This window comes from Ostrinia nubilalis, chromosome 22 (genome assembly GCF_963855985.1).
Source record: "Ostrinia nubilalis chromosome 22, ilOstNubi1.1, whole genome shotgun sequence".
NCBI classification, from domain to species: Eukaryota; Metazoa; Arthropoda; class Insecta; order Lepidoptera; family Crambidae; genus Ostrinia; species Ostrinia nubilalis.
In genome coordinates this window covers 3,895,483-3,918,971 of record NC_087109.1, presented here as the reverse complement: position 1 = coordinate 3,918,971, position 23,489 = coordinate 3,895,483, and the positions used below count along the sequence as shown (strand labels likewise).

Below are 23,489 nucleotides of genomic sequence, written 5' to 3'. Positions count from 1 at the left end.
AAATTAGAAATGCTTTACACCCGAACTAAAATGGCCATATCCTGGTCTGCTATCCACAAATTATCACTCCACAACCAGTATTTCACTAAGACGACCATACTCCTTTATTTGCGCGCGTACGCAAACGTATGGCGACACTAATATCCTTCTAAATTAATTTTATGCACAGCATCCTGGTTGAAATATGCATGATAAAAGATGTAAACACATGTTTAATAGAATACTGTTTTATTGCATTACATTTGATTTTAATCCGAGTGGATTTGCAGCGGTTTGTATATCAAAAGGATTTGAGCAAGGCGTTTGATACTGTGTCTCATCACACATTTGTAGTTAATGTGGAAATTATTGCGCAGTTATATATATAGCTATAATAAAAGAAGCAGTTAAATAAATTAAGTGACTCGAAACAAAATCAGCTTTTACTACACAATTTGTTATGTAGGCATAACTACACAGATCCAAATGCTTCGATAATAGAAATGCTTCCTTTGATCCGACTAATTAGTACCAACAATGAAGCTTTATTGAACGAAGGCTATCAATTACTAGCTGAACGTTAGACTTATAATATAACTGATAGATAAGATTAATACATCGAGACATTGTTCATACTTCTGCATAAGCTTATCTGTCGGTTAAAAGGTTAGATTGTCCGTACTAGGTGGTCTTGATATGGCTCCATTCAGGTCTCAATAAGTCGTGCCGAATTTGATATTTTTATCAGCATGATTAATATTTGCAGAAAGTATTGATAAATTAAAGGTTCTGTCTATTGTTGTTATAAGCCATAATATAAAGCTTGGACTTTAGATTTCTTTCTTAAGGTCAACTGAATAGAGAAAGTGTAGGAACTATAAATATAAGTAGCCAAAGGTTATGTTCAGAAAATTATAGAATTTAGGCAGAGTAGAATAGGACCCCCATTTTTCTCGTAGATGTCGTAAGAGAAGGAAGGAAGGACGAAAAATGTAGTCCAAATTATTTATTTACCTCTGCTATAAAATAAGAGAGGGTTGTTTTGTTATCCTGAAATGGACATATATTTTATCAAGCACTCTATCTATAGACCCAATATTATACATACTGAACTGTCCTATCCTATCCGTTCCTAGGTTGACAGCTGGGCGCCACCGTCAATACCGGATCGCTCATTCCGATTTTTGCCATGTTGTATATTATTTTATATTGTAATATTATACATTAGTAGAACGATGGTGGCGTCCCTCTGTCAATGAGTTTGGTGGTACAGTTCAGTTTAGGTCATCTACTATACCTTTCTCATTAAAATACCATAGAACAAAATACCGATTCCCGCTGTGCAAAGAAACGATAAACAATCCTCTTTGGCGCAGTTAGGTAAACAATGATGTGTTGTGTGAATGACCTGGGATTACAATTTTATAGCTTTCCAAATATTTGCTCAGAAACTGCTATCAAATAAAGCTTACACAGTAAAACAGTTTTTGGGGATATTTGTTAGATTCTTCTAACTAAATCAATATTTTTTCGACGGATCTTATATGATTGAAACTTTTTTTCTAGATTTGTCATGTTCTTTCTTAAGGTTGTTTTCTCAAATTAAGGATAATGTTACGTCAATGCTGTACATTTGATGTGGTTAGGGGGTAATAACTACAACACCAGCTGTGGTATTGGGTACGAATCTCCAAGGGGACAAATGTTGAACACTAGCTAAGAATTTACATGCGGTCTTAGATACAATTAGAGTCACGACAGTAACTTCCTTCATCTATCTACGAGTATGTACAATAATGTACATGTGTTTATGTTCAGCTAATAGCTATTTCAATGCGGCTGTCGATTGGATTTATTCTGTTTTCTTACGCATTTTTCTAGGCAAGAACAGACTCGTTTGCCTCATTTGTTCCAATACCCCGTTGGCAACAGACTTCGCATGCAAAGTACCTATCTATACTTTACGGCATATCTCTAAACCAATTCGGGCCAAAAAGAGCGTGCCGTTCCGCCATTTTGAACTTGCGTTGGAGGGGTCAATAGCACCTTTGGACTATCCTATCTCTAAAAAATTAGTTTATATGGTAGTTACGACTATTTTAATTTATTGACGTGTTTTGGAGTTTTGTTTTTGACATGCGTATAAATTAAGACATTAGAAGTGGTATTTCCGATTTTGTAAGTCCGATTTGGATAATGATCTAATTTTGGGCGAGCTGTTGGCGGATATTTTGTATTTTTTTATAGATTTATATCACCGTCATTCAAGTTCTATAGAGGTCCGCCGCTCCGAGGACATTCTTCTTGTCGTGTCGACAACAAACCTATACAGTGCCAACCCAAAACTCCACCACAAGAGTGGCGTTGTCAGTAGCCTTCATTAAATCTTTCTGCGTGCAGTTGTTTGGGCACGCAGGGCACGACATCATGTGCTTCGTCGACTGAGGAACAAATCCACACTTGCACTCGCATGTTTGAGCCATCCAAGAACCTCATTAAGGTAGCAGGAAGGCGCTGGATGCACGCCGCGATACCAACCGGGCGATGTGGAAATCATTGAGGAGGTCTATGTTCAGCAGTAGACGTCCTGTGGCTGAAATAATGATGACGATGATGGAATAGTCCCCCATTTAACGTAACATCAATCGATTCTAGTCATTTAAAGCTCAAAAGCTTCTTCCCGCATCATTTTTCCATATGAAAAACAGTAAACAATCTATGATCTAAGCATCTTTCTTATTGGTTTGTTTTTATCAATGAGTGCTAATTTTATTTTATTGACTCGGAGGACTTCATTTCCAACTTGTTAGTGCGCATTTTTTTTAGTCCAAATCAACATGGCAATTGAGGATAATAGTCAATGGTTGTGATTTATTCGCTTCCGTGTTATCTGTTAACAGCGAAGAGTAAATTTTGACGAATGCGTTTTAATTGGGGCTAATTATTTCTGAACATGTTATGTCAAATCTACTTGTATTATTCTGTTGGTGTAACGATTGTTATGGCTAGTAGAATCATCTTCTAAAATACTCGTAGTGTCTGGCGTACTTCTTTGCGTATCACCTAGGTCTTTGATTTGAATAGCATGACATTTTTATGATCTTCATCATGTGGGTTCTACACTAAAGTTTCAATATAAGATCATGTTACTAGGGACATAGACAATTCCGTGGCAAAGTTAGTTGGCTTATTTGTTGGCGAGATTGCCAATTTCTCGTTGTGTGTACCTACATAATATTGCTTTCTGCTTTACATTGTTACTTAGTCAAATGAATGTACTTAAGACAGCACATGATTCTATACAATTTTATTGCAAATTCGCCTCTATAACAACTACACAAGATGCAACCATGTTTATCTTGATAATGCTCTCTTTACGTCTATTTTTAGACTTTTTAAAGACAATAGAATTCGGTCGTTAAACTCAATCTGGCTCTATGATATTTAATGCTGGATACTTGAGAGCTAGAACTTCACAAGTGTGGTGTTCACACCAGCCAAGTGTGAATATAAAGTGGACATGAGATTAGTGAAGCGAACACGTTCTAAATTCTATCGATAATTCAGTGTTTCCATCGTCTATGCGTCGTTGTGTTTGTGAACTCGTCTAAGTAAGTAACGTTAATAACTAATTCAACTGAATTTCATAACATCCACACGGGAATTTGTTATTTGGAAGATTCCATCTCCATCCATTCTCCATTGGGACTTTATGAGTTGGCTTAACCGTCTGTTATTCCTTAATCGGATCTAAAAATTAACGTGTCCTCCCAACTAAAGCAATTCTATTTGCTATCTGCAGCCGACAATGTTCTAACAAAAAAAAAATGTTTGTCCCAAAAAATGTCACCAGTCTTTCAGGCAATAAAACCAAAAACCTCTGACTTGAGAGAGTTCAACTCTCCATTAGACCACATTGGTCAAATAAATCCAACGATTGCTTAAAAATAAAAGTCATTTATTTCCTGCAAATAGCTTTTAAATAGCGCTTTTACTTTTACAACTGATTAATTTTTGATATCTTTATCGACAAATATACCATCGATACTCTAACAACACCAAGATCTCTAACACCTTGACTTTGTCCAGTTCGGCCATAATTTCTTCGCTACCGTAGAGTTCAACCTGGTTCAAGGTCGATGCGCAAGAGCCAAGTTCGAGCGATTTTATTAGGAATCATGGAATGTATGCAAATTCAACTCTTTGGAGTGTAATTTAACAGGTTTGAATTGTATCAAACCAGTTTCAAGTATTTCTGTGGCTAGAATAATAAGAACACTAACTTTTAGAATATTACAAACACTAACTTTTACATAGATAATGAGCTTTCTCCCGCAGTTTTGCTCGTGAGGGGATCTGTTCATGATTTTAATTATAATTTTTAGGGTTCGGTACCTCTCCATTAACTTACTATGAAAGTCCTCATAAAAAAATTACAAAAATGAAAGCCTAGAAGCTTTGTTCGTTCGTTTCAGCCAAATAACTTCCACTGCTGGACAAAGGCCTCCCTCAAGGATTTGCATAACGACCGATCCTGCGTTGCCGCATCTAGGTACTTCCCATGGCCTTCACCAGATCGTAGGTCCACCTAGTCGAGATCCTACACTACGTCTTCGGGCCCGTGAAAGCCTAGAAGCCAATAAAAAAAAAACATTTGTGTACTTTAAAATACATCTGTTACATTCCAAAAGCCAAGTAAAGCCGCAAGCAAAAGCTAGCAAGTCATAAATACTCAGGTTCTTATGTCATCATGGGCGTAGGGCCTATGAAAGTACCGTAAAAATTGATTCGAAGATTTTAAAGAGTGTTTGACTCTGAGTCTCTGACAGACAGCTTAATAAAATAGTAATATTTATTTCAAAGAAGTCTGGAAGGCCTAGAATTTATTTAAAAAACACTGACATTCCAAAGTTCCAGTAAAGCCGCAAGCAAAAGCTAGCAAGTCATAAATACTCAAGCCCTTATGTCGTCATGCCGTAGGCTCAGCGGGGGCGAAGCCTATTGCCAAATACACCACCATGATGTCACCGGTTCGAGCCCGAACGCGACAAATATTGTCTCGTATGGGTGATTACACCATCGTTATGTAACGCAGTAAATAAGACGCTCCGTATATGGGTATGATTAAAAACATATTGTCATCTGGTTCAATAAATGATTAAGATTATAAATTTAGCTCATGATTTATCGTCATTCATGTCATAAAGGAAACTTTTCCAGTTTGCCTTAAAAGAAAAATGATTCGCTGCACCATAATCAGCACAGAAAAAGATTTAGAATTCTCCAGAAATTATTCTAATTTCTGGGAGACAATAAGTGGCTTCTGAGTTCAAACTTATTATACGAACAATCCTCTATGAGGTTAGGAGAACCATTCCATAACATACTTTGTACTTCTTCTTCTTCGATCACAATCCTAATTTTATTCTGAATGGTTTTTCTTGGTGCAGACTTCAACGCTCGCATTCTAGAACATCACTCAAGTTTGAATGTAATAACTCTCAAGGAATAGCTTCAAAGGGCTGACCTAAATATTCAAATCACAGGCACAATCACAGGCTTAAATCTCTGAGTTTGTGTCGAGTTTTGAGTGCCGTTTTATAGTACGGGATAGGGGGAATAAAACAGTTAAAGAGACACATGATTTTTCGCAATTGAAACGCTTCTTCCTAAAGACTTTTCTATTTGTTACGACGATTTCGCCAATGTCACCTCTAATGATTAGTATGTCTACAACATCATACGTGTCTCAATCTATGGGATGTCCTACTTCTCTGACAGATGACGTCTGACCTCTGGTACCACATCTGCAGTATGCATGCTTTGCAAATTGCGATGCGTGATGCATAGAGAATAATGCAGCATGGCATGTCGCATGTATGGATAAGTGGCGCCTGGTTTTTAATGGGATTTAAAAATAACTGTAGTTACTATAGCGTTTGTATCTAGCACTTAGGAGACTGTGATTTTTCCCAAGCAAAAGTTTTACTATTAAAAATGAAGAAGAACTCACTGTGCAACGTAATGTATGTCAATGGTTGTTTACACTTAGCACAGTCTTCATTATTTTTTAAAAACCAAAACGGGTAAGCTAAATTTTCATCTCACCTCATGGACAGTGCTGATCAGGCCGAAGGTGGAACCAAGTTTCACCCAGCATCCTTAGCCACCCACGGAGGAAGGAGGAGGAACCAACTTTTTTGCTTCCTATTGCTGAAAAATGACAATACTGTTACCATTATTATAGCTATTGTTAACCTGCCAGTTCCTATGCAAAGCCTGTCGCTCACTAAGATAAATAAAAAAATAAATAACTAGCAGATGGTAGTAGCTAGCCAGTGAATTGCCCCCACTGGGAATCGAACCCAAAACTTCTAAGCCGAGACAGGTGGTTTTACCAATAGACTACATTTAATTAAACATTCGCAATCACTTATCAATCCAGTTCAATTTTAATCCTGAACACCGTTACCTTTAATAGTAGTACACAGTTTTTTGCTGGCGACCTGACAGACTATTTAAGGTGGCCTGTCAAACAATATGTGGGTCGATCAGACACGTCATTCGGAAGCATATGAATGGGTGTGAGCCTGAGGATTAGCTGGTAGGAGTGGTTGGCACAACTAGTTTTTTGTTTAGCATAACGGATACTTCCGTTAAGATTAATTTGACTTTTCTTGTTGGTGTGATATCCCATTCCTAGGCCGATGCCTGATGCTAAATAAGTAGCTTTCATAAATATTTTATCCCTTATTTCTCCTATTTCAAGTACTATTTCTACAACAGAAAGTAGCCTGTGGCGACATCGACGATACGCCACTACAAACTGTGTACCAACAGATGGCGCTGTCACTACTACACTATGGCACACTCCGTCGCTCATACAAACCTGCATCGCGGTGACGGAGTTTTATATCCTGCCATGTATAGACAAACCAAGATGGTGTAAATTGGACCTTGGTCCCCGAGCATAACACCCGCTCGGAAGGAAGCGCTAACACCTAGCTTCCTTATTGTGGTTGAGCATCATATCCCACAAGCCTATATATATCCTTTTTAACCGACTTCAAAAAAAGAGGAGGTTATTGATCTTCTATTTCTCTCCTTTCAAGTTTTTCCCCGAAAAAAGTAGTCTATTGCCCGTTTTCACCATCAATCCCTAATTTTTAAGTGACCCCTTTGAAAATAAAATTCCTGTTATGTTTTACCATAGGGGTCACTTAAAATTAGGGATTGATGGTGAAAACAGGCATATGTCCTTCTCCAAGGTTATCTATATCTGTACAAAAATTAATCAAAATTGGTTCAGCTTTTTAGGTTTTAAAAGGCAACTGGTTTGTTTCACGTGTTTAATACTGGTAGGTATGGATATTAAAATTCGCTATTACCATCAACGAAGGCGATTTACGATTAGTAGGTCCATGAAATATAATTATTCATTATTTAATTGAACTACTTTGTATAATGCAACTAATGCTATGCATTGTTAGCTGCAGTTACCTGTTATTCTAATTCATAACATACATCCAGTGCAAACGACTTGACGCCTTGGTTAAGAATGCACATGCCATCTCAATAATTACGACCGGTACAGTCAGGCCAAAATTATTTATCTACTAGCCTAATTCCATATGTGTTCAAAATCCGATGAAAGTGGAGTGTATGGGTTTTTTAAGGAAGGCCATATCTAGGCAAAAGTAGTGTGACCGACGACCTCAAGAAGATACGTAGAAACCCAAGGTCGCAGGAGATGCATGGGAAAAGCGGGAAATGAGTGCTCATTGAAGGATACTTAACGACAGTCAAATAGCACACATGGTGATTCGTCCTTTGGCAAGTAAATAAAAACATAATAACATAATAATTATGATCCTCGCCCTGGTCTTAAAATACAAGGACGAAACATAAGATAGTTTAGCATGTAGGAGCATACAATTTCCAGAAGTAAGGCTAATAGTGCCGTCAATCCCTTTTTGTAAGCTAATAAAAATATGCTTGTGTTATTCCTCGCGCGTTCCTCGGACTACTGTTGCCTTACGTCCATGGACTCTTTTAAACTTTTGTTTTTATATTATTAGAGGCCGGATAGATCTTATCCATAAGCTTATATTTATTTCCAAGTGTACCGATTAAATCCAACCGCGTCTGATCTGCAAGTGTCGCCTTGCGATGCAGTAGGCGCTGCGTGGGCGCAGCCTTCGCTTGATTGATCGATACCGGAATCGCAAGTGGCTGACCTAAAAGTAAAAGTCATTTTCTGCAAATAGGCTTTTAAAAAGCGTTTTTACTAAACGCTTAACAAAAACTTTTCATTTAATTTTTTGTAAATAGGCTTTCAAAGAGCATTTTTAAGAGTCAAGTGTGCATGTTCCTGGATAAAAAATATGTACTACTCAATACTCAATTGATTGTATCCATAATGAATAAGATATAGTAATAATTATGATAGGCACAATTACCTGTGTGATAAAAATACGTATACTGTTTTTGAAGGCCATGCTCTTAATGTTCCCATCAGGTCATTTTAGTCTCCACTCCACTGCAGGAGCAAGACCCCAATTCACAGAGGCAAATGGATTTGCCTTTCGTCCTTAAGATATCTAACTTGAATTCGTATTGATTTATAGAAAATTTACGACATTAGCGATAAACGTCTCTATTTTAGGATTTTAATAGCAGATATTTAATTTTACATTTGCTATATTTGTCGATATGATTTATGATGTACGTTAATGATGATTTATTAATGGTTGAAACTTGAAAACACAGAAACATACTCAAAAGATAAAGCTTTTAAACTACCACTTTTAGCATTGCTATAAGTTGTTTTGCTATTCATCTATCATACTAAGCCTAGGCGCAGACCATCGATTTTTCGTCGGCCGATAGTTTAGTCGGGCAGTTAATCAGTATGGGCATGTATGGAAGTGCGCACATTACACCGATTGATTCTTCATACAAATTAATATCGGCCGACTAAAAATCGGTGGTCTGCGCCAGGGCTAAACATATTTTCATTCGTTCGTTTTAGCCAAATGACGTTCACTGCTGGACAAAGGTCTCCCCCAAGGTTTTGTATGAAAAAATCTAAACCGCGTAAGATAGTCGCTTGAAATTTGGCATGCAGGTACCTTAGTAAACTCAAAGCTTAGTAGGAACGGGAGTTAGCGGGAAAAAACATTTGTATGAAAAAATCTAAACCGCCTAACATAGATGAAGGGGGTAAAACGGGATCCACGCGTACGAAATCGCGGGCGGCCGCTAGTATTTTATATTATGAAAATCAGATTGATCCAGAATCCATCTTTAAAGTTCTAAACAAAGATATGTTAAATGCATTTACATTTTCACGTTTTATGTCCCTTCTGGGAATCGGAATCCATCTCTCCGCTTGACGGAGACGATCCAGCCCTATAACCACGGCGGCGCCACAATCATTCAAACCATTCATTTCCCATTCTATAGCAATGACGCCATGTTCATTATACCTAATCACCCACTAATACCAATCTTATTCTCTCAGCAACTCATGCGCACCATAATAGCAAAGCCTATAAGCTAGGGCTGTACAAACTGTTCGGCTATCGTAGCTTAAACAGCGAGTCGAACGTTGAAGGGGTCGGACTGGCCGACTCGTGATCCGAGGAACGAGGGTTCGATCCCCGCCGCCGCAATTTGCTCACATAGCCCTAAGAATTAGCACAGCTGGAGTGGCAATGGGTAGGGCACATAGCATGCAACTGATGGCACATGGGTCAGCAAGATACTGGAATGTTAGCGCAACGTGAGATGCCAACTCTCAAAGTGGCTAGACGAACTTATACAGGTTGCAAGAAGGCGCAGGATGCAGGCCAATCGGCCAATCTGGAAATCAATGAGGGTGGCCTATGTTCAGCAGTGGACGTTCTGTGGCTGAAATAGTGATGATAGACCAAGGTTCGTATCGCACAGCCCTGCTATGAGCTGTAGGATGCATGCCGCTACCAACCTGGCAAAACTGGAAATGGGGAGTGATGATCAATGAGGGAGGCCTTTGTTCAGCAGTGAACGTCCTGCGGCTGAAATGATGATGATGATGACTGGCTCGGGATTGTATCGGGTTTGTACAGCCCTGCTATGAGCTATTAGGCAAGAAAAGGCCATGTTAGGCAGCGTCCCGAGCGCCGCCCACGAGTGCCCACGCGCGCTGTATTTAGCGCTACGGTGACACAATTCATATTGATTCGCGAGGTACATCTTATTGAGATCTGTTCCGGCCGTGGGCAAAAATGGGTCTTCATCAGATCTTCAGACTCCATTGCTGGACTAAGGAAATCGGCTCAGTCACTCTGTGGCAAATGAAGTAGTGATATTTGCCACGGAATTACTATTTCATCTTATTAATCCGCCTCCTTTTGCCTGGCGCGGCAGCCACATGAAAAGCCGGACAGGCCGGACAAGACCGTAAAAGCCAAACATGTTTGGCTATAGCTGGACACCTGGCAGATCATTGCAAACGTTGTGATAGGGATAGAGACATGCGATTTTTGGTTTTACGAAGTTAATACGATAGGGAATAATACAAAGCAATAAAAACCACCGGTTATAGGGGCATTTTTTGGAGAAATTTATCAAATAACCAAAAAAACACGAATTTAAAAGCAGATTTTTTTCAAAAAGTATCATTTTTTATTATTTGTTGGCCTTTTTTGTGTATTTTATGTATTTTTTTAGTATTGCCTGTTATTTAGCATTATTACTGTTTTTATTTTATCAGGATATACCGCTTACTTTAAAAGTTATTACGTTTTCTTTACAATAAGTAATTGGAAGAAAAAAAAATCTATAAAAAATTAAAAAAAAAAACTCAAAAATTTTTTGACCTCTTTTTTGTCAATAAAAATAGGTCTAGTTTCATCTATTTTCATATGTACACTTTAACGTGACTCACAATGTATATTTTTAAATCAATATCTTCGTTCGTTCGTTCGTTTCAGCCAAATGACGTCCACTGCTGGACAAAGGCCTCCTCCAAGGTTTTCCACAATGCACGGTCCTGCGCTGCCCGCATCCAGGCTCTTCCCGCGACCTTTACGAGATCGTCGGTCCACCTAGTAGGAGGCCTGCCCACGCTACGTTTTCCAGCCCGTGGTCGCCACTCGAGAACTTTTCTGCCCCAACGGCCATCGTCTCTACGAGCTATGTGCCCCGCCCACTGCCACTTGGTTTTAGCAATTCTGCGAGCCATGTCTGTCACTTTGGTTCTCCTGCGGATCTCCTCATTTCTGATTCGATCACGCAGGGAAACTCCAAGCATGGCCCGCTCCATCGCCCTTTGGGTGACCTTGAGCCTTCTTATGAGGCCCATAGTAAGCGACCACGTTTCAGATCCATAAATCAACACTGGCAGCACACACTGCTCGAACACTTTTGTCTTGAGACACTGCGGTATTTCGGACGTGAGTATATTGCGTAGCTTCCCGAACGCTGCCCAGCCGAGTTTGATTCGACGATTGACCTCTTTCTCGAAGTTGGCCCTACCTAACTGGACTGTTTGTCCCAGGTATACATAATTGTCAACAACTTCGAGTGTAGAGTCTCCAACCTTCAAAGGAGTGGGTGCGACACGGACATTAGACATGATTTTTGTCTTGTCCATGTTCATTTTGAGACCCACTTGTTGAGAGGCTCTACTGAGGCCATCGAGCATTGTGCCTAGATCTTCCAAGGTTTCAGCCATGACTACGATATCGTCCGCGAATCGAAGGTGGGTGATGTACTCACCGTTGATATTTATGCCAAATCCGCTCCAGTCCAAGAGCTTGAAGACATCTTCCAGGGCGGTGGTAAACAGTTTTGGAGATATGACGTCTCCCTGTCTTACCCCTCGCTGCAACTGGATAGGTTTCGAGTCCCGATCCTGGAGGCGGACTGACATTGTGGCGTTTTTGTATAAACTTTTTAACACTTCGATATAACGATAGTCAATTTGGCACCTTTGGAGAGACTGTAGCACTGCCCAGGTCTCGACCGAATCGAAGGCTTTCTCATAATCCACAAACGCCAGGCAAAGTGGCTGATTATACTCCTCGGTCTTCTGTATAATCTGCCGCAGCGTATGTATGTGGTCTATGGTACCAAAGCCTTTTCGGAAACCGGCTTGTTCGGGAGGCTGGAAGTCGTCGAGCCTGCGAGCGAGACGATTCGTAATGACTCTCGAAAATAGCTTGTAGATATGGCTCAGAAGTGAGATGGGTCTATAATTCTTCAACAAGGTTTTGTCACCTTTTTTGAAGAAGAGTATCACCACACTTCTGTGCCATGTCGTAGGCGTTTTTCCTTCGAGGATGACGGAATTGAACAGCTTCTGAAGAGCCTTCAGTATCGGCGTTCCACCTGCCTTCAAAAGCTCAGCCGTGATTCCATCATCACCCGGTGCCTTGTTGTTCTTTAGCTGTTTGAGAGCCATTCTAATCTCGTACAGACTGACGTCCGGGATATCTTCGGTATAGTGTCGGATCAATCTAGCTCTTGGGTCTTCGGCTAGATTTGTGACAGGTGTGCGTACACTCTTGTATAATTGTCCGTAGAACTTCTCAACCTCTTCCAATATCTCCGGCCCCGACGAAATGGCTCTGCCATCCTCGGTTTTCAGCTTGGTCAGTTGGCTTTGGCCAACAGACAGATCTCTTGCGAACACTTTAGAGCCCTTGTTTCGCTCGATCGCCTCTTTAATACGGTCTGTATTAAATTGGCGTAAGTCGCGAGTCAAAGACTTGGAGATCTGTCTGTTAAGACGCCGATACTGAGCAGCATCTTCAGAGGACTGCAGAACCAAGTTCCGTCTCTCTTCCATGAGTTGATTGGTGAGGTCAGAGATCTTTTTGGTTCTTTTTGAACGACGGGTTTTAAAGAACTTAGACCCAGTCGTTTGGACAATTTCCACGAACCTGTCATTGTATTCGTCCACATTTCCGCAGTCTCCTAGGCATTCGAAACGATTTTGCAGTTCGAGCTGAAAGCTTTCGGGGTTTTGGAGTTGGATGGGCGCTGGGCGGAGTGTAGACTTCAACAGTCGACATCTCTCGAGCTTGGGTCTGATATTCAATGTGCCTCTTACCATTCGGTGATCGCTTCCTGTTTTGACCGAGTTGATCACAGAGACATCATTGAATATATGCTTCTTCGTCGACAAGATGAAGTCGATCTCATTTTTTGTAGCGCCATTGGGATGCAGCCATGTCCACTTTCGCTGTTTTGGCTTCCTGAAGAAGGAGTTCATCATAAAGAGGCCCCCCTTCTCCATAAAGCCAGCCAGCAGTTGGCCACGTGCGTTCCTCTCTCCGTACCCAAATTGCCCCACTTTCAGCTCATTATCGCTTCGTATTCCCAGCTTCGCGTTGAAGTCCCCCATCACAACGGTAAAATGGGACCGGGAGCTATGTATGGCTCTGGAAATATCCTCATACATAGTCTCCACTTCGTCGTCGGGGTGTTCCGTGGTCGGTGCGTATACCTGTATGACCTTCAGCTTAGTAGCTTCAGCTTCAGATATTTTTAAATCAATATCTACACATGTAAAATAGTACTAACTATTCTTCAAATAAGATGTTATCTAATGGAGGCTAGATCTGAAGGTTACCGTCTCAGTTAAGAGTGCGGAACTACGGTTCAAATTCACGGTTATTCGCCGGATTTCGGCTCACTTGGTTCTAGTGTACCTAACTTGCAGTTATTGTTTCCTAAAAGCTAGACTTCCTTGTTCATTAACTGTTCGCAATTGAGAACTATAGCAGTGTGTTCACTACTAAGTGCTTGCCAGAAGTGATGCTCCATTTCATCTTAGATGCCCTACATGTACTAAGAACCTTAAATCTTAAGGCGATTAGAGTCCTCGATGACCTTGGGCGTTTGACCTTCACGCAACACCCGCGTACCCCGCACCAAAAACTCCGATTTGACACCGATCAAAAATACACAGGCATAGGTAGATACAGAATAGAAGCTCTTTCTTCATAAATTACTGCTTTACAAAATGCCCATTTGACGCGGATTGAGGACTCTAATCGCCTTAACAACGGCATGGTCTTAACTTGGTAGTTATTTTATTTGCGAATCACGAGCAATGTGACTCAGTTGAATCCATCATGCCGTCAGCATCACAGTTAGTACTCTCATAGTCGAAGGATCTTTGTCTACTCGATAGACTGACGACCTAAAAAAGATAGCTAGCAATGGCTGAATGAAAATAGCTGGAAATAAGTAGTTCAGTAAATCAGTGGGTTCAAGTCCCGCCTTAGGCAGTTCGATTTTTTCAAGTTGTTTATTTAAAAAAATCAGTGGACTCTATTGCATTTTGGCATTATTGATGATGATGATGATTATTCAATATTGATTCAGTCAATGCATTACTTACACAAGCATCGACGTTTCTTCTTAACCGACTTCAAAAAGGAGATGGTTCTCCATTCGACCGGTATTTCATACTTTGTAGGATATGGGTCTCTACCACGTCTTCTTTTCTTATGGTGCACGTAAACATCGACAATTAAACTCTGACACTTGTTTTGGTTCCTAGTCGTTTCTAATAAGGTTGATATAGCAATGCACAGAGGTCAACATAAATGGCTGAAGCGTGTATGGGGTAGGAACCACATACGTCGTAAAATAACTGCAAAATGCAAATAGAAGGTGTGAATGAACCTGTATGTTGGTTCCGGTACTGGAATAGCCAATAGTCCAAGAACTTGGCCGAAACACAAAAATAGTTTTGTGACTAAAATCAGTAATATAAGAGTAGTCTGTTACTTTGTTGCTACTTTTTAGATTGTATTGGAAACCTATCACATAGCGTCATGATCATTTCAGCCATAGGACGTCCACTACAACATAGGCCTCCTCCCTAAATGATTTCCATATGGACTACCTTTATAACAGAGCAGACGTTGCAATATTTAAATGTATTTTCTCCGGGATTGTAGATTACATACGATAAATACAAACCCATAGCTACTATACATACAACTATTAGAAAGAGAGAGAGAGAGCTACATATAAAAAATGTGTTAGACCTTTTGATTTTCATACATTATCCAAAATATACACACATTTTGATTATTTTACTTTACTGCCAGTACAGTCCAGATTGAGGCAATAGTTCAAAAAAACTTAATGAGGCTACGTTTTAATCTATTGTACGACTATCAAGGCAGTCTTTCAAGTTTTCAAATCACAAAAAAAACAAATCAATGTACCTACCTACTTTTGTTTTCAACCGACTTCAAAAAAGGAGGAGGTTCTCAATTCGACCCGTATGTTTTTTTTTTTATTGCAACAGTTAATAAAGCAGACGGCTCGCTTTTTAAGGTCGTATAGTTATAATCTGTTTTTTTTTTAACTGTCATTTAGCACTGGCTGGTTTGAGCGACACATTGGGTACGATTAAGAAAAAAATACTTTCGGCAAAAAGAAGAAAATCAAATTTAAAAAAATAAAATACAATTAGTTCTTTTTGGTGGACTAGAAACCAGACTAGAATGAGTCTTCAAAGATTTGGCAGACTTGTGAAAGACTTCTTCAGTTAATGGGCTAATGGGCAAGGACATGGAATATTTTTTTTACGGTATGGTCCAACAGGGGATTGAAGTTTTTTGACTCTTTTTACTTTAATTTCACTAAGTGTATGTATTTTGCAATTTTTTTTCACGTAAAATTTTACTAAAGAAGAACAATGACATTTTCTCCCAATCAACATTATGGGCCAGGCAGAAACTTAATAACATAGGCAGTATAAAGGTGTTTTGTGTCAAAAATAAAGCCTATTTCTTTTAGTCCTGTAAAAAGTTTCCAATGGGCCGCGTGAATGCAAAACCAATCAGTCAAAATTTCATTGATTGGGTAAACGTTAACAATTACTACATGGCTGACTAAACCGATGATTAAGGCGGCAATTAGCGTGCGTGGGCGCAGCTTACTCATCTAGCGGGGACGCGAGAAAGAAGAACGGTCACGCCCCATACAAAAAAAACCCAGACCCGACAGAAACGAGACATACCTCAGTTTTTTTGTCATGTCTTAATTAGTTAAATTATATATTTTTTATTTTCGAAATCTATGTATAACACCAAAATATTACCCTTTGCTTTTGTTTAGGCGTTATACAAAAACTAATACAAAATGCTTATTTATCACCAAAATTGGTAAATGTATGTACCTAAATGTCTATTACAGCTGCTATGGAATGTATCTAGGTAACCTGGAGATACAACCGGATTATACAGGGTGGTTATACATACGGAACGATAAGTGATCTCACTCGATTATTTCTAAACTATACAAAATATCGAAAAACTAGTTACTGATTCTGAAAGTGCTTCACGAGCTCTTTCAAATGGTACCATTAATAGGGTACAGATTATGGAAGCTGGTAACATTGAATTTTTGGATTTTGTAACTTATTATTTTTTCCACCCTGTATAATCCGGCTGTATCTCCAGGTCACCTAGATACATTCCATAGCAGCTGTAATAGACATTAAGGTACATACATTTATCAATTTTGGTGATAAATAGGCATTTTGTATAACGCCTAAACAACAAAGGGTAATATTTTGGTGTTATACATAGATTTCGAAAATAAAAAATATATAATTTAACTAATTAAGACATGACAAGAAAACTGAGGTATGTCTCGTTTCTGTCGGGCCTGGGTCACAGATGACCGTTCTTCTTTGAAAGTTTTTTTGAGGATTCCGTCGACTGGGACCGCAATTAACTAGGAACGCGGTCCCAGTCGCCGGATCCGTAAAAATTAAATAATTTTCTTCCGGCGATTGGGACCACTCAAAGATAACTTAAGAAAATATTATTCAAGCCAAAATCGGTACAGTACTAAAATTCATGAGTTGGTCCCAGTCGCCGGAACATTTATTAAAAAAAAACTGATAAAACTCATTTTTTTCATTTGCAAATAAGGCTTTTAAAAAGCACTTTTACACGTCCCAGTATTAAACCTGCCACTGCTTCGGGACAATAAATAGGCCAGTGCTGAGAAGAAGCAGCGCAAGAAACTCAGTCACCATTGTCAGCCTCTTTTTCAATAGTTTACAGACTATAAAATATACATAGTTAGTCATATTGATGCGAGCTAGGCAGTTGAACATTCCAAACATTTTATCTTTTAATCATCAACTTTATAGGAGCCCTTTTTCATTAAGGTACTTTTAATATGTGCTTTAAATGTATGAATGGGCAATTCTACAACAGTTGTGGTAATTCATTGAAAAGTTACTACTTACTTAAATAAATACCTATGTTAAACCGTTATTAGAAGACATACTAAAAGCTCAACTTCATTTTGGACAGGATTATTAGTGGAGAACAACACTGCCCCCATTCCTAGAGTTGCGAAAGTGGAGTGTGGCGAAAGTGCAGTACAGGTTCGATGCCCGGTATGCTAATGCCGATTTATCGCTAGATTTGCAGCTGTTGGTGGGTGGACGGATTTGAGTAGGTTGTTGGGGTTGTAAATGGTTATTAGGCAGAAATCTTGGAGTTGGCGTAAGGTGAAAATAATGTAACTTTGGGTGTGAGCTAACTTGAGTATGAAATAGAAAAAAGATTAGGTACCTACAAGTTATAAGGCCTATAAGTGCGCAAAGCTAATGATAAATTATTTAAAAAATATATATTTTAGGGAAGAGCCTGGATGCGGCCAGCGTAGGACCGGTCTTTATGGAAATCCTTGGGGGAGGCCTTTGTCCAGCAGTGGACGTCATTTGGCTGAAATTTAGGTACCCAAAACTAAAGTTGATATTGGAGTAGTACCCACATAAACGAATCTATCAACACTCTCAAGTTAGCGTGCGAAAGATATGTTACCACATACCTACACTAGGCACCATAACCCTTCTTCTTGGCGTGTCGAGTAATTAATTTGAACGGCGCCAACTTATTACATTTTTAATTAATCATATTACACATAATTATGACACGTCGCGTCACTCATCTGCAGCAAAATATTTTGCATGGAATACTTGTTATTGGAAGGGGTCGCAAACATTTTTGTGATTAAATATTGCCCGCGGTTTTACCTGAATGGTATAGAGTTTTGAAATTCTTTTTTAGACGCTGTTTTCATTATAAGAAAAAAAAGTACCTACATACAGTGGAACCTTCTCCTTTTATTTAAGTTTTAAAGATAGTGTTCGAGCACCTTCGGCTGCCCTCGGCTGCTCTCGGCCCAGAGGCGCGGGCGCGCGGCACCCGCGGCGATCGGCCGCCCACTTCACCTCACGCCACCGCAGACACCGCGCGCGCTCCCTTGCTTATAGCCAACCAAACTGTGTTTAACGTAGTCTCAATAAACCTGTAATACAGTCCACTACGTTCTTCAATTCATCAATTCCCGGTCGAGGCCCCTACAGATAGAAATAATAAAGTTAAAATACATAAAAAACATATTTGTAGTTCAAGTGACATACTTAGTTACCTGTGTGTTTTCGTATTAAGCCTAAAAGGAAAAAAAACCTTTAAATCAATTGACCTTAATCTTATCACAGATCGTCAATGCTTAAGGTCCTACTGAGGCCGACCGGGTCATCAAATGGGCAACTTTGCTGTCAACATTTTTTCTGAATCCGTAATGTATAGGGCATGGTAATAAGGAGTTACTAAACATGACATTTGACTAACAAAATAGACAGATTGATGGATGTCCTAGCAAGACTATTGGATAGGGATGGGGCTGGGACGGAGATGTATTTGAATAAAACTATTTTGATTAATTTTTGATAAGAAACAGATTGATTCTATATAGTTATAATAGCTATTATAGGTACTATTTTTAAAGCCAACTAAATAGCTGCAAACTTCTATTTTTTTTTAATTATTTTCATAGCGGGTTTAGTGACAGTTTACTTTCCCCGGGACTAACTTAGCCTTCATAGGTTGGGTTTCATTGACGGTGAAACTGTAGATCCTACACAAGAGTTACAGCAGTACTAGAGGTGGGACTAGTTCTGTACTGAAGCATTTTTAATACTTTAACCGAGTTTATTTAATTCTACGACTAGACTTGTTGTTAAGATATTAGCAAACAGCCGATGACCAAAGTTTAGTTTTGGAGAGGCAGAGGAATGTTTAGTTTAAGAATTAAGGTAACCCTATCTTTTCGAACAATAAACCCATAATTCACACATTAAAACCCTAATCAGCCGACAGATATAGCAATAAGTCTTGCTCTGGCCCTATTACCATATCCGTGGGCTCCATCTGGGTCACATATCGCAGCCATATCCAGCTCAAGTCTGATCACTTCATTACGCTATACTTATTTGGTGCTGTCGGCGTCTTCAAGGAAAGATCTATGGAAATGTTCGTATTACTACCGTTTTTAGATGTCCGGTGTTTATTGGATTTTTTATGATAATTAGCGACTTTTCCTGTATCCAGTAATGTGGTTACTGCAGTTTGTTTTACAATAATAACTCAATTAAGTTGTTGTTACTACCAATCAAATTTTATTATTAAGATGTTTCACGGCTCTGGGTAGAGTCAATGAAAGGTGTCAAAACGCGATCCTCCCACAGACTATGTAGCAATGAAAACTTATAACGTCACTTTTTCACTAATTTTTATTTATTTCTGGCAGAAATATCATCAAATAATTTGTCACTTTCTGGCAGAAATATAATTCGCTGTGATGAAAAGAGAAAAAACAACTTTAAGGATAAAAAGGGACTTTTATGTAAAATGTTGTCCACCTCTACCTTTAACTAGTGTAACCAAATCCAAATGATATTCTCAACATTGCTGACTCTCTTCTGAGTCAGCACTAGCGACATCTGTGCTTCGGAGAATGATGACATCACAACAGATTAAACTTAAAGGGAAAAAGTTATTTCGGTCTTGACCTGCATTAAAATAGGTCAATCAACAACTTAGTAATTTATAGTTGAAGTTCTTGTGAATTTCATTAAACTTTTATCGCCTTTGAAGGGAGTTAAACAATAATATTCCTTAATATTTCCACTTTATGAAAGTTGTTTTCCAAATAAGTATTTTTTTTTGTTTTGTTACAGGTAACGATCATGGGGTACCTACCTACACATCTTCAGTTTCTACAATCTTTTAGATACTGCAGCATCATCTCCTCTGTGGTAAGATCTCACTACAAGAAAAAAAATCTGCGTCAAGCAATGATATTATGCGTCAAGTGAAACATTATTTTTAAAAATTAATAATTATGACTTATACAGGTAGGAGTAGTTACTCTATTTTTACACCTACAGCTGTAACATTTTACAGGTGCAGTGCATAAAAAATTACTGTAATAATTATTTCTTTAGCTAATTAGTGTTAAGGACACGTAGGTCTAGATAGAGACTTATAATGTTACTTTTTGACGGTTAAACTGCTGAACCAATTTTGATTAAATGAAATTTTTACAAATGATTTTCTGTTTAGACTGAGAATTTTTATGTATTTTTTTTTAATTAGGTACTTTAAGAAATAAAGTGTCTGTTCTCAAGAAACTCTAAGAACTTAGCAGTGATTTAACTATATTGCAATCAAAACTTTAACTCAATAAATCCGCCATTTTGGAAAACGAGGAAAGATTAATCCTGCAGCTATGATCCATGCAGTTATCCAGCGTTTGCACAGTTTCCTTCCTTGCAAACCAATAAACAATTTCAAATCTACTCACTTGATAACAAAGCTGAAAGTCCCTTGATAAACTGAGCTAGTATTCATAATAACTTCAGGGCTAGTAAATAGGATATCCATAGACATTAAGGAGAGCAAAATGGTTGCTTTGTTTCATAGATGCGGTGAAGCAATACAGTTTTATTTTGGTGTAAGACTGAGAAACATAATTTTATTTTACGTTTGGGATTCCGAACCAAATAAAGCTTACTTTGTGAGGTTAATGGGGGTTATCTATTAGTCATCTTTTCTGTACTACAGAATAAATACAATGTGTACACTACAAGTTATTCATCATCATCATCATCTCAGCCATAGGACGTCACCTGCTGAACATAGGCCTCCCCCAATGCTTTCCATGCTGCCCAGTTGGTAGCGGCCTGCGTCCAGCGCCTTTCTGCTATCTTTATGATGTCGTCGGTCCATCTTGTGGGTGGACTGCAAGTTATTAGTAATGTTTATTAACCCAAAGCACAACAGAACTTTTCTTATTAGTAGTTGGAAATTATCAGAATATAATAGAATTTTAAAGCTTATTAACTTACGTCATTTTAACTAGGTCCTTCACATCACAGTTACGGCAATATCGAAATTCTAGGTATTTTTTGCTGGTTTTTTAAATAAAAACCAGACATGGCCATGTTAATCAAAAACAGTCATTAAGTAGTCCATTAAAAATGTACACGAAATATTACTTTGACCGGTCGTTTTACCGAAATAAAGGACCACACACATTGACAGTCACTTACGTCATTTTTGCTATGTTATGGAGAATACGCAGTTCTATCACTTAACTTATTTTTTTAGGGTCCATGTACACTGTTACGTCACTTACGTCATATATCAACTTAAAAAAACGTCAGTCAAAAATTACAAAAAAATGTTTTTTTTTTATATGAATTTTAAATATAATAAATACAATTGTAATAATTAATTAATATTATTTTTTAAGACCCCAAAACTCCTTAGTTCTTTCTATACTATAATGGTAAACAAATTAAGTCCAAAGATGAATGAGTAAAGGATTCCAATTGGAATCACATGCATAATGTGTCGTTGTCTAGAAACCTTATTTATCTTCTACTTGCGGCCCTAAAGGCTTACATACCTCTTAGCTTTAAATGACTTTTAATGACTTTATATCTTTATTTACTTATTTTGTTTTTTTTTTATTCTCAATATCTTTATGTTTTTGTTTTATCCAATAAGACTTTGTTATCATTGTCGTATCACCTTTCAAAAATAACCGAATGCCAATTACTATCTAATCTTTAAAAAATGTATTATTTTCATTGATAACACCCAGCTGAGTTGGTGCAAGAACGTGATTGACCTAATGCATCAATACAAACACGTTAAAAACAACAAATAAGTATGAAATAAGTATACAAAAACCTGTAAGTTGTTACGCAAAGGAAGCAAAAGAATACAGACCTTGAAAGGAGATAAGAATTTATAACGAATACCAAAACTAGTATTAGCTCGGGTTAGAGCGACATTTTTCCTACCTACTCAGTACTGAGTCAGTGTGCATACAGTGGATTGCCACCACGTTTGCTCATTCAACAAGCCTCCTTGCCTTCGCAGCTTCGATCTCCGCTCACCACGCACACACCTGTATTAAGCGCCCGCACACAACGGCAACCTCAAGCCAGTTTGACAGATCGCTACTCGAGTCAGTTGGCCGGTGCACGGCGCCGCGGTACGAACGATCGCTCCTCGCCGCCATTATAATACTTTCGTCTATCAAACAGTTTATTAAAAATAAACCGTAAGTGTCCAAGTGATCAGTGTGTGAATGTTCTTTCGGAGGTTTGAATTTTCGAATTGGAATGCAAGACGCTACGTGCATTCTCCGAGACAAGAGCGAGGATTTCGGTGTTTTCAAACGGTTTTCTGAATGTTTTGAGGTTATGAAACGTATTCGCGGTCTTTATCGAGGTGTTTTTTGACGCGCCAGCGCCGTGACGTCGTGCCGGTGATGTAAATTGCAAAATAATTATCGGATATCGGCGCTAATGTGTCTCCAAGGCAATGGGATATTCTGCGGAGTTATTTGTTGAAATAGTCCAGTTATGTGGGTTACGGTTAACGCACGCAAAGGAATTGGGTTAGACTTAGCGCCGGTGGCCAAAAGACTCCCAGAGAAGACAAACATAACGTAAACCTAATAAAAAAGACACTATAATGTAAGAAACATTCAACGCTGCTCAACTATGTTCGGTGACTGAAATATCTAAATGTTGTTAATAATAAATGATGTCACCTTTTATTGCAACAATAACTTTTGAATCACCAAACAAAATAATATTACCTACCTGGTAACTCACTGTTAAGGCAAATCAATTGCCAATATTGATTTTTCAAACATGAAAAACGTCCGTATATTGTTGTCGTGGAGTTACGGCGTTTTGACGCTATTATTATCCAAAAATAAATCCATAGGTTGACATCATAAGCTTTACCTAAATATAAATATCCAGCTAATAGTACGCTAACAAATTTGTGTAATCTTCCTTATAAAAAGATCAAACAATTTATTTATCTCACAATAACAAACAATATTTGTTTACGTAAAATTTAATCATGACCACTCAATTCTTAAGTCATCATTTAAGAAAAATGACATATCTACGTTACTTACTTGTTTACTTCAGTACTTTAGTATTTCTTTTGCTTACTAATGACCTTCGTACATTGGGTAAAAAATTAGACAAGTTTAAGATTCACGATATTATTTTCTATCAACTTAAGTGCACCGTTTAAATATGCTACATTTTCGCGTCTGTGATGTAAACAAAAAACTATTCGAGTCATTATCAAATA

General features: G+C 38.4%; 1 protein-coding gene across 1 annotated transcript in view; it reads left to right on the top strand.

Annotated features, from left to right (window-relative positions):
• The first annotated feature begins 22,345 nt into the window (after positions 1-22,345).
• The window catches only part of LOC135083026 (dystonin), a 282,038-nt gene continuing 280,894 nt past the window's right edge, over positions 22,346-23,489 (top strand). Inside the window, exon 1 of the mRNA XM_063977789.1 lies at positions 22,346-22,434. The gene's annotated coding sequence lies outside the window, so the exon portion shown is untranslated. The remainder of the gene's footprint in view (positions 22,435-23,489) is intronic.